The following is a 13,419-nucleotide window of genomic DNA, read 5'->3' as shown; positions in this document are numbered from 1 at the left end:
CCAATACATGCTGACTGGTTGTGGCCAGATGTGTGACTTTCCTCACTAATTGTGGTGTTGTATTGTAGAAATAATACTGTTTTGTTTGTTAACAAAGTGGCTGGCTATGGCATATTTTTATTATATCCGTTTCATCATTACTTTTGTCAGAAAGTCAGTTTCAGAAGTCAAACTTTTTTTATTTTAAATTTAGGCCTTCTCATTGATAATTCTATTGAGGGAAAAAAACTAAAGCTGAGAGACAGATACTACTCAGATAAGTAAAAGCATGTTGTAAGAGATAATCAGTCTGCAGAAAGTAAGCTAACACTGTGTTACAAGTACCAGATTGATGAACAAATCAGAACCACTGCCACAACAAGCAGCTGACACCAATAATTTCCAAGCAAGTAAGTTGCCATCTTTCACTATTTACATTTGCATTCCCTCTTGTGCTGTCTGTAATGCTTGGGGGAAGTCCTTCGAATACATGCCTCCAAATTTTCCACATTATTTGCCATGAAATCCTTCCTCATTCTGTGAAGGTTTTGCAGGGGTTGGTCATAGCACATCGCTTTCATTGTCAGTAGTGCTGACTACACTGTCTACAGCTCCACATCTGTACATACTTATGTGACTGTGGATGCTTACAGGTTAGAGTATACACAAAAATGATCTGTGTGACACAGTCAATAACCACTTTACCAGGAAAAAAAAAGATAGATTAGTAAACAAAGGTCAAGAATTGCTTAGAAACCCTTAAGTAGACTTAAAACACAGGTTATTAAGCTACTGCAAAGTAGTAAATTTCAGCATGGTTTCTCTCAAACAGCGGTCCATGAACCAGTGGTTGATTATGGAGCCCTGAGGGTATGTGGTCTATAAGTCTTCTATTCTTACAGCTAACAAGATGAACTCAAATTCTAACCCTGTCTTTAGTGAAATCACAGGTTGCAGTCCCAGGGAAGTTATGGGATTATAGTGCTCCATGCTAGGCAAAGGATTCAGAATACCTTTCCTTGTGAATAAGGTGCCGAACTAGACATGTGGGTTATATCTAAGACTCCAAAGGAAATGTTGGCCTCCCTGAAGGTAATGGAATTTTGTCATTTTATAAAATTACATTTATTATAAAATATTGTCATTTTAATAATATTTTATTTCCCATTAATGACTTTTTTAAGAAAGTCACTTCACCTTTCTAAACAACCTATTCTTAAGCTATAAAATAAGGGTAATAATGAAATACTTCCCTCTGTAGAAATATTTGATAAAAATCACCATAAGACTGTGTTCTCAGGAATACAGATTTTACTTCTACATGTCAAATATATAGCACCCAATTGCTATCGCAGTCGCGTTCAATAGAAGATTGGTTCTATACTAAAGGTAAATTAAGAAATAAATTATATGATTATACTGAAATTTTATAGTTCTGCATTCATTTGCAGTAGTTAATGCTCAGCCATTTATCCTGGTGGTGAAACAGATATTTAAAAGTTCTGTTAAGATGACAACAGAGTCTGGCTAACACAAATGACTGATCTTAAAGCTACATTCATTTCTATCAAGGAGTAATATTTTTATGATACATTCTCCCATTGACATTTTGGCAGGTGTCAGAATGATAGCACTGAGCATCAAGGAATTCCCGCAGACTAGATTCTCAGCAGATGTAAATCAGTAGAGCTAAAATGCATTAGAGCCACGAGAAATTATACCACCTAAGAATCTGCTCTGATATCTGCTATCCCTACTGAAATACCTTTCAAGTCATCAGTGTGCCCTGTTATCACTTTAATACCGTGTTGTATTGAGTCCTAAAAGTCATATGCCAAGCCTGTGAATCAATGCAAAACCCAGCAGACCAACATTAATGAAATTATTGTGATGGGTCTGCAAACTGTCTGTAATATTTTGTGTCTGTTATATATCCAGCTTCTTCTTCTATTTGCTCTGTGGTCTATTTTGCCTTTAAGTAAATCTGTTGAAAGTTGGCGGGTGATTTTTTAAATGACAATGCACCCTCTTGTCATGCTTTCTTCTTGTAATTTTGAAAATATGGCAGTTTTGTTTTGAATAGGCTGTTCTGGGTCACTGTATTCATAAGCTGGTCATGGTTCCTGAAGCACAGGTTTTGCATGCTGAGCAGTCATTGCTGTTTTGCAGGATGTCCATGAATCCAGGACAAGTGGACTGATCACAAGGTGTTTGGACTGATACAAACTAGAGGGGTAGCATAGAGGGTGGGTTCTCCAAGAGTTCGCCTAACCTCTATTTTTATTGGAGTTTTACTACCAAGGGGTCTTCATTTGTCCAAAAATAGATTTGGGCTTTACCACTGTGAAAGAAAGCAAAAAATTATTGTTTTTCTTTTCTAGTTCATATAAACCAATGACAATTTACATGTTATTTCCAGATGGGAAATAACGTAATTCCAGCAAAAAGCAATGTCAGGTGTGAGCATTTTTTAAAAAATAAAAATTAATTTATAATTAATTAGAAATTAAAAGCAAAGGACAGATGAATGTGGTGGTTTGAAGATAAAGGGGAAAAACTGATGCAGAGCAATAATGTGCATTCCATACTATATTTTACAGAAAGCCAGAAATGACTTGTTTTTTTCAGAATGTGAAGTAACCACTTTCTAGTTATTTTATTTCCTCAGAGAAAACTTGAGAAAGCAGCCTACCTAGAAACTCCTTGAGAAGTGCTATGATGTTCCTGTACTCAATTACACTGGAAAGATTTCATCTTCATAGCATTTGTTAAAGAGCTCCTGTATTCTATCAAGTGAAGACTGCATGTTCAATATATAATATATAGTAATATGTAATTCACATATAAAATAAAACAAAAGGCAATAAATGCATTCCTTTGGTCTGGAACTTTAAGACTACGAGTACAAAGTATACCCAAGGCAATAAGCATTTCTATTTCTGTGGGCATCACTTCTATATCAGTAAAGGATGGTGGGGGTAATAAATGAACAGATTTTTTAGTATTCAAGAAACTGTATCAAGTTCCAAACAAAAAATGCCATTTTCTAGTATATTTTGGGGACAGCAGACCCAGTCTAGAAATATGTAGATGTTTCAGCCAATAAATTCCAGGAAAAGAAAATCACTTCTGATGACAAAGCGACAAAGTTTCTTCTTTTTATAGCTGTCTTTTTTAAGCTTCATGAGCCATCTGTGTCTGTGTACATAGCCCAAGTACCTCTGAGCCTAAATGTTAATTCAGTGAGATACAAAAGGGAAAAAAAAGTGTAAAAATCTCCTTCAAGATAACCTTGTGCATATAAGCCCTAGGTAGTAAATGAAGAAGAGGAGTATCTCACCTTGCTTCCTTCATTAGCTTACCTGTAGAGGCTCCAACAGGCAACATCACAGAATCACAGACTGGTTGAGGTTGGAAGACACCTCTGGAGGTCATCTCATCCAATCCCCCTAGTCAGGCAGGGCCACCTAGAGCTAGCTGCCTGGGACCATGTCCAGACAGCTTTTAAATACCTCCAAGGATGGATACTCCACAACCTCTCTGAGCAACCTGTGGCAGTGCTCAGTGTCCCTCACAGAAAAAGCGTTTCCTAATGTTCATACAGAACCTACCTCCTATGTTTCAGTTTTTGTGCTTTGTCTCTTGTCACTCAGCACCACTGAAAGAGCCTGGCTCGGCTCCATCTTCTTTAGAACTTCCCTTTAGGTCCTTCCCTTGCAAAGCTCCTTTCCAGCTGGTCAGCACCCAGCGTATATAGGTATCTGGGGTTGTTCCTCTCTAGTTGCAAGACTTTGCACTTCCTGTTGTTGAACTTCATGAGGTTCCCATCAGCCCATTTCTCCAGCCCTGTTGAGGTCCCTCTGGATGGCAGCACAACCTTCTGGCATATCAGCCACTCCTCCCAGTTTTGTGTCATCAGCAAACTTGCTGAGGGTATACTCTGCCCATCATCTGGATCGTTAATGAAGATGTTAAGCAGGATTGGACCCAATTCTGACTCCTGGGGTAACCACTAGTTAATGGCCTCCAGCTAGACTTTGTGCTACTGATCATCATTCTGTGGTCCTGGCCTTTCAGTCAGTTTTCAATCCACCTCACTGTCTGCTCATCCAGCCCATACTTCATCAGCTTCTTTATGAGGATCGTAATGGAGACAGTGTTGAAAGCCTTACTGAAGGCTAGGCAGTCAATTATCCATTGCTCTCCCCTTGTTTACCAAACCAGTCATTTCATCATATTCATTTACGCTTGTCAAGTATTACTTCCCCTTGGTGAATCCATGCTGACTACTCCTGACGTCTTGTTGTTCATGTGCCTGGAAACGGTTTTCAATATTAGTTGCTCCATCACCTTCCCAGGAACTGAGGAGAGGCTGACTGGCTGGCCTGTAGTTCTCTGGGTCCTCCTTCTTGCCCTTCTTGAAGATAGAAGTGGCATTTGTTTTCCCCCACTTCTCCCAGTCACCGTGATCAATCAAATATTATCCAGTGGCCTCTTAATGACATTAGCCAGTTCACTCAGCACTCGTGGGGGCATCCCCTCAGGGCCCATGGATTTATGTATGTCCGGTTTGCTTACATATTTGCCATCCTGAACTTCTTCTATCAAGAGTACAACTTTCTTTTTCTAGATTTACCCTTTGTTCTCCAAGGCCTCAGATTCCTGAAGGCCAGTCTTTAGTAAAGACTAAAGCAAAGAAGGTTTTGAGTACTTCAGCCTTTTCCAGGTCCTGTGTCACCAGATCATGTGCCTCATTCACCAGTGGGCCTACCTTCTCTCTAGCGTTCCTTTTGTCACCTGTGAACTTATAGAAGAACTTCTTGTTCTTTTTATCACCTGTGAACTTATGAAAGCACTTCTTGTTGCTTTTGACATCCCTTGCCAGAATCAATTTGAGTTGAGCTTCGGCTTTCCTAAGTGCCTTCAAAGCCAGAGTACAAATACAGAAGGCGTCTGTGCCAGCACAGGGCACATCGACCTGCTCCAGCATGGGGTTCTCCACAGGATGCAGTGTGGATATCTGCTCCAGTGTGGTCCTCTCCAGGGGCTGCAAGGGAACAACCTGCTTCACCATGCTCTTCTCCAGGGGCTGCAGAGGAATCTCTGCTCCAGTACCTGGAGCACCTCCTCCCCTCCTCCTTCTCTCGCCTCAGTATTCACAGGGCTGTTTCTCACATTTTTGCCCTCACCCCTCACTGCTGGGCAGCATTTTGCCATTTCTTCTTTGTGCCTGATGAAGATTTCCCAAGAATATCTTCAAGCCACAGCTACAGCCAGCTATCAGGGTGGGTTGTGTCTATGAAGGCTGGAGGGACTGGAAGAACAATGCACTCTACCACCTGCTTGTGACCCCAATTCCTTTCCTCAGGCACATCTTCCACCTGGAGCTGGGGGAGATGCAAGTGAGAACTCCTGTCTAATGTGCAGTTGGAGTTCATGTGCATGAGGGAGAAACTGGTGCAGGACATGCAGTGCTTTCTTCATCACCGCCAAGAAAATCTGAAGAGAAATCCGGAGCCCAGCCTCCTACACATCCTCTGCAGTGGCCCCTACCTCAATGTGGAGAAACCCTCCTGCTGGTTCCAGATATTGGTGAAAGCAGCCTGGCAGGTTATGCCTCAGTCATGGCACTGCTGGCTAACAGTGCTGTCCTCCAGCTGCTCCTGAAAGCTCCAGTTGACAAATACCTGCAAGGGAACCCTATCCATAAAGATGAGGTTTGGGTTGTGGCTAGATGACTCAGATGCCTTCCTGACCATCAAGTAGGTAGAGGCAGGCATTACCAGCAGCACAACATGGCCGGACAGCTACACCATGGCAGGGATGCAGTTCTTCAGCAAATGACCAGGTAGGCCCAGCACAACAGCTTCCATCTCAAGTATCTGCAGCTCTGCACCAGTATATTGGTAGCCACAGAATTTTCCACCCATGCCTTGAAGACAGCTGTGACGCAGCTCCTGATGACCATACCCCGTCAAGCTGGCACAGCATGAATTCCCTGCTGGTGCTGGATGATAGGCTGAGGCAGCTGTGCTGCTGCCTGGAGGATAAACTCCTCAACCACCTCCTTTTCAGCAAGAAGAGGATGCCTGAGGAGATGGTCTTGTCTCCAGACTTCTGCATGACCAGCCTGCTCAACCTCTCCCAGCACCTGACACAGGAGTCAGCTGCCCATGCCCAAGCGTGAGTTTGAAGAGCTGCAAGATTGGCTCACAAGGCTGCTGATCTTCAGATATTGAAAGAGGTCTTCATGCATAGAGCTGTGTTTGCAGGACTCACAGCTGATAGCAAATGATGACCTCGTACCTCAGGGAAGAAGCACAAGGGACAAACGCCATAAGTTGGTGAGTTTTGGGCCCCTCGTTACAAGAAGGATGTTGAGTTGCTGTAGCATGTCCAAAGAAGGACAATGAAGCTGGTGAAGGGTCTGGAGAACAAGTCTTATGAAGAGCAGCTGAGGGAACTGAGGTTGTTCAGTCTGGAGAAGAGGAGGCTGAGGGGACATCTTATCGCTCTCTACAACTACCTGAAAGGGGATTGTGGTGAGGTGGGTGTTGGTCTCTTCTCCCAAGTAACTAGCGATAGAATGAAAGGAAATGGCCTCAAGTTGTGCCAGGGGAGGTTTAGGCTAGATATCAGGAAAAATTTCTTTACTGAGAGAGTGGTCAAGCATTGGAACAGGCTGCCCAGGGAGGTGGTGGAGTCACCATCACTGGAAGTATTAAAAAGACGTGTGGATGTGGCACTTCAGGACATGGTTTAGGGAACACGGTGGTGTTGCGTTGATGGTTGGACTTGATGATCTTAAAGGTCCTTTCCAACCTTAATGATTCCGTGATTTTGAGTGTGGAGCAAGGTTCTTTCTGCTGCCCCAGTATGAGGCTCAGGCACGAGCCAATGCAGAGCAGTGGCTCTGAGTGCAGGAGGCACATCCCATCACAAATCACTGAGAGAAAATTGAAATTTTTATGACCATTTGTTAGTAGCCATCACACTGAATAACTTTTTCCCTGTCAGTTATTTAATCTAATGCCCGAGTATTTCCCTCCCTAATTAGCATTGCTTTTGTATAATCAAACTTTTGGTTTCTATAGAGAGATGCTATAGCTATGACATTCATAATTAAAAATGTTGTCATGAAATCGAAGATTTTTATCTATATCCATGCAATCTTAGTGAATCCCACAGCTTTGCGAGTATGTCAAGAACAGATTTCAGATAGAAAGTGCCACAGAAGGTGAGAGAATACAAAAAAGCTTCGGTGCAGTAGATATAGCTTGCAAAACAAAGCCCACCATTGCACAAACCACCAGCTAAATGCTATAAACCATGCATTACAGCTCTTATGTTGATATTCTGAAAATAATTGTGATTGTGAGCTCTCAGAAAGATTCACTGCACCAATTATGTTATCACCAACTGACAACTTACCTAGGCAAACCCTTTTAAAATCTGAGCCTCCTACAACACTAATGAGCATTAAAGAACAAAATATATAGCTCCCATGAGTTGGAGGCACAACATCATAGCTTACCACTGCTATAAACAGTAAATCTTTACACATGCCTATTGGCAATGATGTTCCACAAATGTCAGCATAGACTCTTGTTTTCTAACTTCATCAATAACACTACTCTTCATTACATTTATAATCTGCAACTAAAATAAACTGTACCAACATGAAGAAGTATGTTTTATACAGAGAATGAGATTTCCTCTTGGGATGGGGAAAAAAACAGTGGTGTGTAAAGGGTTTCATATAACTTTCAGGAATTGACAACCCCCCTGAAGATTTCTAGGCCTCTCTCTAAAGATTATAATGTTTGTTTCCAGTGAAAGGTTTTTGTTTGTTTCTTTGTTTGTTTTTTAAACAGTGCTGGCCATGGAACACTGCCACAGTCTCTGTCACATTCTATGCTGCAATGTAGCCATTTGTCACAATGTCATATGCGCTACAGGGTCTCATTGAGGTGTCATGCCCTCAAAACCCATTCCTGCTGCCAAGAATGAGACATAATAAAACAGGAGTATGTGCTCCTAAAGAAAGAAATTGTTTTGTTTGTCAGGGGTGTTGAGAGCGGTAACTTCACTCAGAGGAGCACTCTCAGACTATTTTGGCACAGTTGTCACATGCACAGATAAACCCAGTGAAATATAGTTTTCAGGATCATTATTTGTATAGCATTTCAAAGCAATTTGTCTTGACCTAATGCTTTCATAAATACATGATACTTGGAACTTCTGGGTGCATCTACAGGCTACTCCAAAACCGAAGCATAGATAAATGTAGTAATCAACTGTGTAGTACCTTATGTGGAATACCATTTCATTAAGATAAGACAAAACAACAAAGAACACATCACTAAAGTAGAGATTTCTAACAACATAACAGAGAAACAACAGGAAAAATATTTATAAGGCAAGAAACATTTCAGACCCCTTCACGAAAAGGCTGAATTCCTTTATAGAGTCAGGTGCAAAAATACCTGGTGAAAGATACATAAACTGGGTACTCAGAAGCATATTTTACTGCAGTGTCCCTGCCAATGCTCTTCAGGACAGTTCCATGGGAGTCTGCACTGTCCAAAGGGAGATATAACTGGTACACAGGCAGGAAAAACTTCAAATGCAACTTTAAATTGGAAAACATTTAAAGTGATGGGAAAACCTTCCAGCATATAACAGAACCAACTCATATGCACCTTGGACCACCCTGAATTTATAAATATATATCCCATAGTGATCTGTGAGCATGGTCCATCCCACATACACTATCTTACCCTCATGTCAAAATCCTATGCCCTTGATTATCCAGACATACACTGAAGCAGCATGATAAATGCGATCAATGAGTAAGAAATATACTGGGGAAGTGCTCTTGCCTCCAGAATTAGACGTTTGGAAAGATTATTGGCAGGACCTGCCTTACAAAAATCACACTTTTGATCATTGGTACAGGAGAGAGGTAAGAGAAAGAAAAAATCGGTAGCTACCAGAGAAAAGGAGAATTTGGGCCTCCAATTCAAGAGTTCGATAGGGAGAAAAAGGCAATGAAACATCCAGCATGCCCACACAACTGCGGGCTTCCTATCACCACAGACACACCGTTTGCGCAGAAGGATGTTGAATAGGTAAGACTACAGCACTAGTCTTGTCAGCAGTGAGATAGTGACCTTCAGGACACAACAACTTGCCCTTTTTGGCTGACAACCTTGGTAGACAAGAGGTGAATTCTATTAGTCCTTCCAATAGCCCATCTGGTAGCCAGGTTTTCTCTGCCTGGCAATAAATCACAACTAGTGATATGGACTCTGCTAACCCTGCTCTTCTTCTGGTTGGAAGATGGAAGATGCCCATTATGACTTGCGATCGAAAGGAATGGAGCAGAGTAGTGTCACAGACCTCTGCAATAATGGCTGGAATGGACTTGCCAATGCTTTGTTTCTGTGATATAGATCTGTAGGAATTTGACAAGTCTGGCAAGATAATCTTCCAGTGAGGAATTTGCAAGCACTTGTGCAGTTACAGCAGTTAGCAGTTGCTGCAAAACAGATGACAAATACGTCTGTTGGTTAGTTTGGTACAGTAGGTTGGTCATATACCTATGTCTGAAGTGCATTCAAGAAGCAATGAAAACAAATTACATGGAGCCTTAAAAAAGTATTTCTTTTCATAGGTTTAATGTTTTCTGAGCTTTAATGTAATTAGATGTCTTCCTGCACCACACCTGTTAAAAAACCTCACATTTTCTGCTGTTGAGTCCATTCATTCAAGTGGATCAGAAGAAGAAAAGAAAGGCCAGATTCTGCTTCCAAGAAGTTTGAAGTCTGGTACATCTCTGTATTCATCTTGCTCAAAAAGGTGTCATATATCTCTACCCAATAAATACTGAATAACATTTTTCATAAGTTTTTAAACCATTGTAATTTTACAGTCCACCTCCTGCATAACCTACCTTTTCACAGATATACTACTAAATTGATGCTTGTAATAAGTTTTACCTACCATTTGCCCTGCTGAAATCTGTTAATTAAGACTTTCAGACACACACAATAATCCTACCTTTTCTGTTCCTGGAGGACTATGCATATGCATGAGTGATCTCTGCAGCTGGAATGTTAACACTGCTGAAGGTAATATTCTATATATGGAACAGTAGCCATATGTCCACACATCATACCTTGCCCCTTTTACATAAAGATAATCTATGTTCTGGGATATGCAGTGTTTCAGAAAAGATAGCTTGGGAAAGGAAGGTTTACTGGGCAACAAATTTTATTTAAGCCGGGGGCGGGGGGAAGGAAGTAGAAATAATAGTTCTGATGCTTTCCAAAAATAAAATACAGCTATCAGAACTCCCTGGCTATTTGACACCTCCTTTTCTCTGCAGTAATAAATACATCTAAGGAGGCGTCTATTTTGATAGTCCCCTCTGAAAAACCCTCCACGCTGTTCAATACAAGATTTTAAGTACCTTTTAAGATCATTGCAGTTATTCAAGATCCCTTACTGCATAACACACAAAAATGTATTTTCTGGCTGAGAAACAGTAGACCTTTTAGAAAGCTATCCAAGCCTTGTAATATTATAGGATATAGGCTTCTTATGCAGTCCATCAGGAAAAACAGACACCTCATAAAGGGAGATATGAAGCACCTATGAAGCACACATATGTCAACAGGGACCAAAGTTTGTCTTGACATCCTACCTAGTAAAGCGTTCATTGAACAAGATGAAGATCATAGTCTGATGCCCTGATTGCTCTGAGGATGCTGACCTCCATAACTCACATCCCAGCCATGGCGTCTAAGCAGATGGCTATTCCAAGGCCCAGGATACTCCCAATCTGCTCTGGGTTTGCCTCCACACACAAAAGATACGTGCTCAGTCAGAAAAAGAAAATCCAAAAGTGAGTATTAACTACAGACCCAGTCTTCCCCCTTTCCAACACAACTCTTTGAGGTGCTCCTGAATCGCTAAACTGGAGGTTAGTTCCCATTCTTCCTTTTTGTGAGACAGTTGTTGCCCACAATGATTTAACAACAATTGCAGAATTCAAATACTGCTCTCCAGCAGGGATGAGCTGTGTCCCCTCAGTCTTTCCCATGCTTAAAGAAGCTCTATTTGATAAATAGGGTATTTGCTGTAATTCTTGTACAGAGAAACATAATTAATGTTAGTGTAGCTGTAGTAAATTATGAACTTAAATATTATCTTGCAATTTCCATTTTTAATGAATAGAAATCTTCCATTCATGGTGGACTTGGCTGGCCTAAGCAGATGCAGTCTAGCTCTTGCTCTTTGCAACACTATCAAAGGAGCTGTGTTTCATTGTGTCATTTCCCATTTTAAACAGCAAAGCCTCCATTTCTCAAATCACGGGATCTGGAATTCACATGATCTGCTCAGTACACTAGCCAGACTCAATCAGTATCCCTACCCACACCAGAGGACAGTAACCAAAATTTCTGAAGTAGGGAGAATATTTTTTTCCTAATATTTGAAGTTCAGTAAATAATGTGTCATAAGAGGGAGACAAGGCAACCATGTCACAGCTGGGTTTATGGCTCTCCACACAAAGGTAATATTAGAGAAACAAAACAAAATTCCAACACCCCCCCCCAACTTTGAAAATACTTGTTTTTCTGCTACACATTTGGACAGAATATTTTCAACCAGCTGCAATAACCTTTCAGTAAATTGTGCATTTCACCTGCAGATCCTACTCTTTTGATAAAGGTAATATATTTTTTCTTATTACACAGAATATTACAACAAAAACCTTCATGTTAACCCACCCTTAGGTCATGACAAATAAAAACAGCATTTGGCCACAAATTATTCAAGAGACAAAATAAAAAAAGTGGTTAAATTCTGTCTTCTGTTCTCTAGAGATTCTGGGAGATCTTTCCTTAAAATAATAAAAAAACCCCACAAAACAAAAAAAAGTTGAACTTCTAAATGTAAAATCCCTCAGCTGTGATGTAAAAAATAAAATAGTAATAATAAAAAGGACCAATACCTCCCTCAACTGTGCCCAAAAAACCTTTAATTGATTCTCATAGTTATTGCACAGGCAAAGCAGATAGCAAATTGAACCTAAGATATAAACCAAAAATTTTTGGTTTTATGAAATAGATCTTAGTATACCTTCTATCTTCATCGTGTTTCTCACACCTGTATACATATGAAAAACAGCTTCAGGAACCCCAGAAATGTATTTAAGTGAAGATGACAATTTTTTCACTGGGGTATCTAAATGAACTCAATATGCTGGAGTTGCTATACCGAATTACTATTCGTGGAAATAACCCAGTTTAACATTTGGAGCCATGCATCTCTGGCAGCTATTGACAAGAGTTTCTTGTTAGAATATGCCACTTGTGAAAACAGAATTGTTTCCAACCTCAAGTGTTTTTAAAAGGTTGCTTAAATACTTAAACTATTTTTATTTCTAATTGGTACTTTCATGGAACGGTTATGGCACCTAATTGATTGAACGTTAGTTCCATTTTACATTATGTCTGATGAATTATTGATTGTCCTTTGCTTTCAGGACACTTAAGACTTTCCTGGTGAAGCACATAAAAGAATAACTACTCCAACCTTGCTGCATCTGTAACTTGTCCTAGCAGGGTTGCAGGCTTCCATATAAAAGATTCCTACCATTGCAGTCCATTGATCTAACTGTGTGATGCATTTCAGTGCTGTAAACAGCTCCTGTGGTTTTTATTTCCTTCCTTTCATGGCTCCAGTCTTTGAAAGAAGAAAGCTCAAAACTTGAAGAATTGAACCCTTCTCCTTTTGGGGCATTTAGAGCTAGAAACCATTTTAGCTATGGTTACTGATCTCAGGGAAGTATACAAATCAAACCTAAGTTTTTCAAGAGCATAAGAATTTTCTGTAAGACTACATGGTAGCCTCTAAATCTTCTTACTGGGCTATTGTGCTTCAGCTCAATGGACAGTTTAAAGACTTTACAAACCACCTTTTTGTTTCAACAATTTATTTTCCTTACTGTCATTTTAATTTTGTCAAATGAAGGTCAGCACACGTTGCAGGGACCACTGAAAAAAAAATATATTAAGATGTTTGCATTGCTTAAGCAAGTGAAAGAAGACTCTTTGAAATGGTTCTATTCTGAGGGTACTTAATCAAGCAGAACAGATGTTTATTATATAATTAGGGAATGCTTTGCCATGAGTATGAACAAATCATGAAATCAAATTGCTCTAGAATACTTTCCATTATTTCCACAGACACTTGCTGTGAAGAATGGAAGGTGAGAAAAAAGCCAGATACTGTGTCTCTAGCCCCAGGCTCTGTTTGATTACCTGGCAGGGGAAACAACGCTGCCTGTTAGCATGAAGACAGAAGAGCTAGAGCCTACTTCATCTGCCAGTCTAGTATAGAGGTTAGAGGGTTGTTCATGAGGTGTGA

This window comes from Phaethon aethereus, assembly GCF_964289735.1.
Source record: "Phaethon aethereus genome assembly, chromosome: 1".
NCBI lineage: Eukaryota > Metazoa > Chordata > Aves > Phaethontiformes > Phaethontidae > Phaethon > Phaethon aethereus.
Note: the sequence above shows the minus strand (reverse complement) of the source record.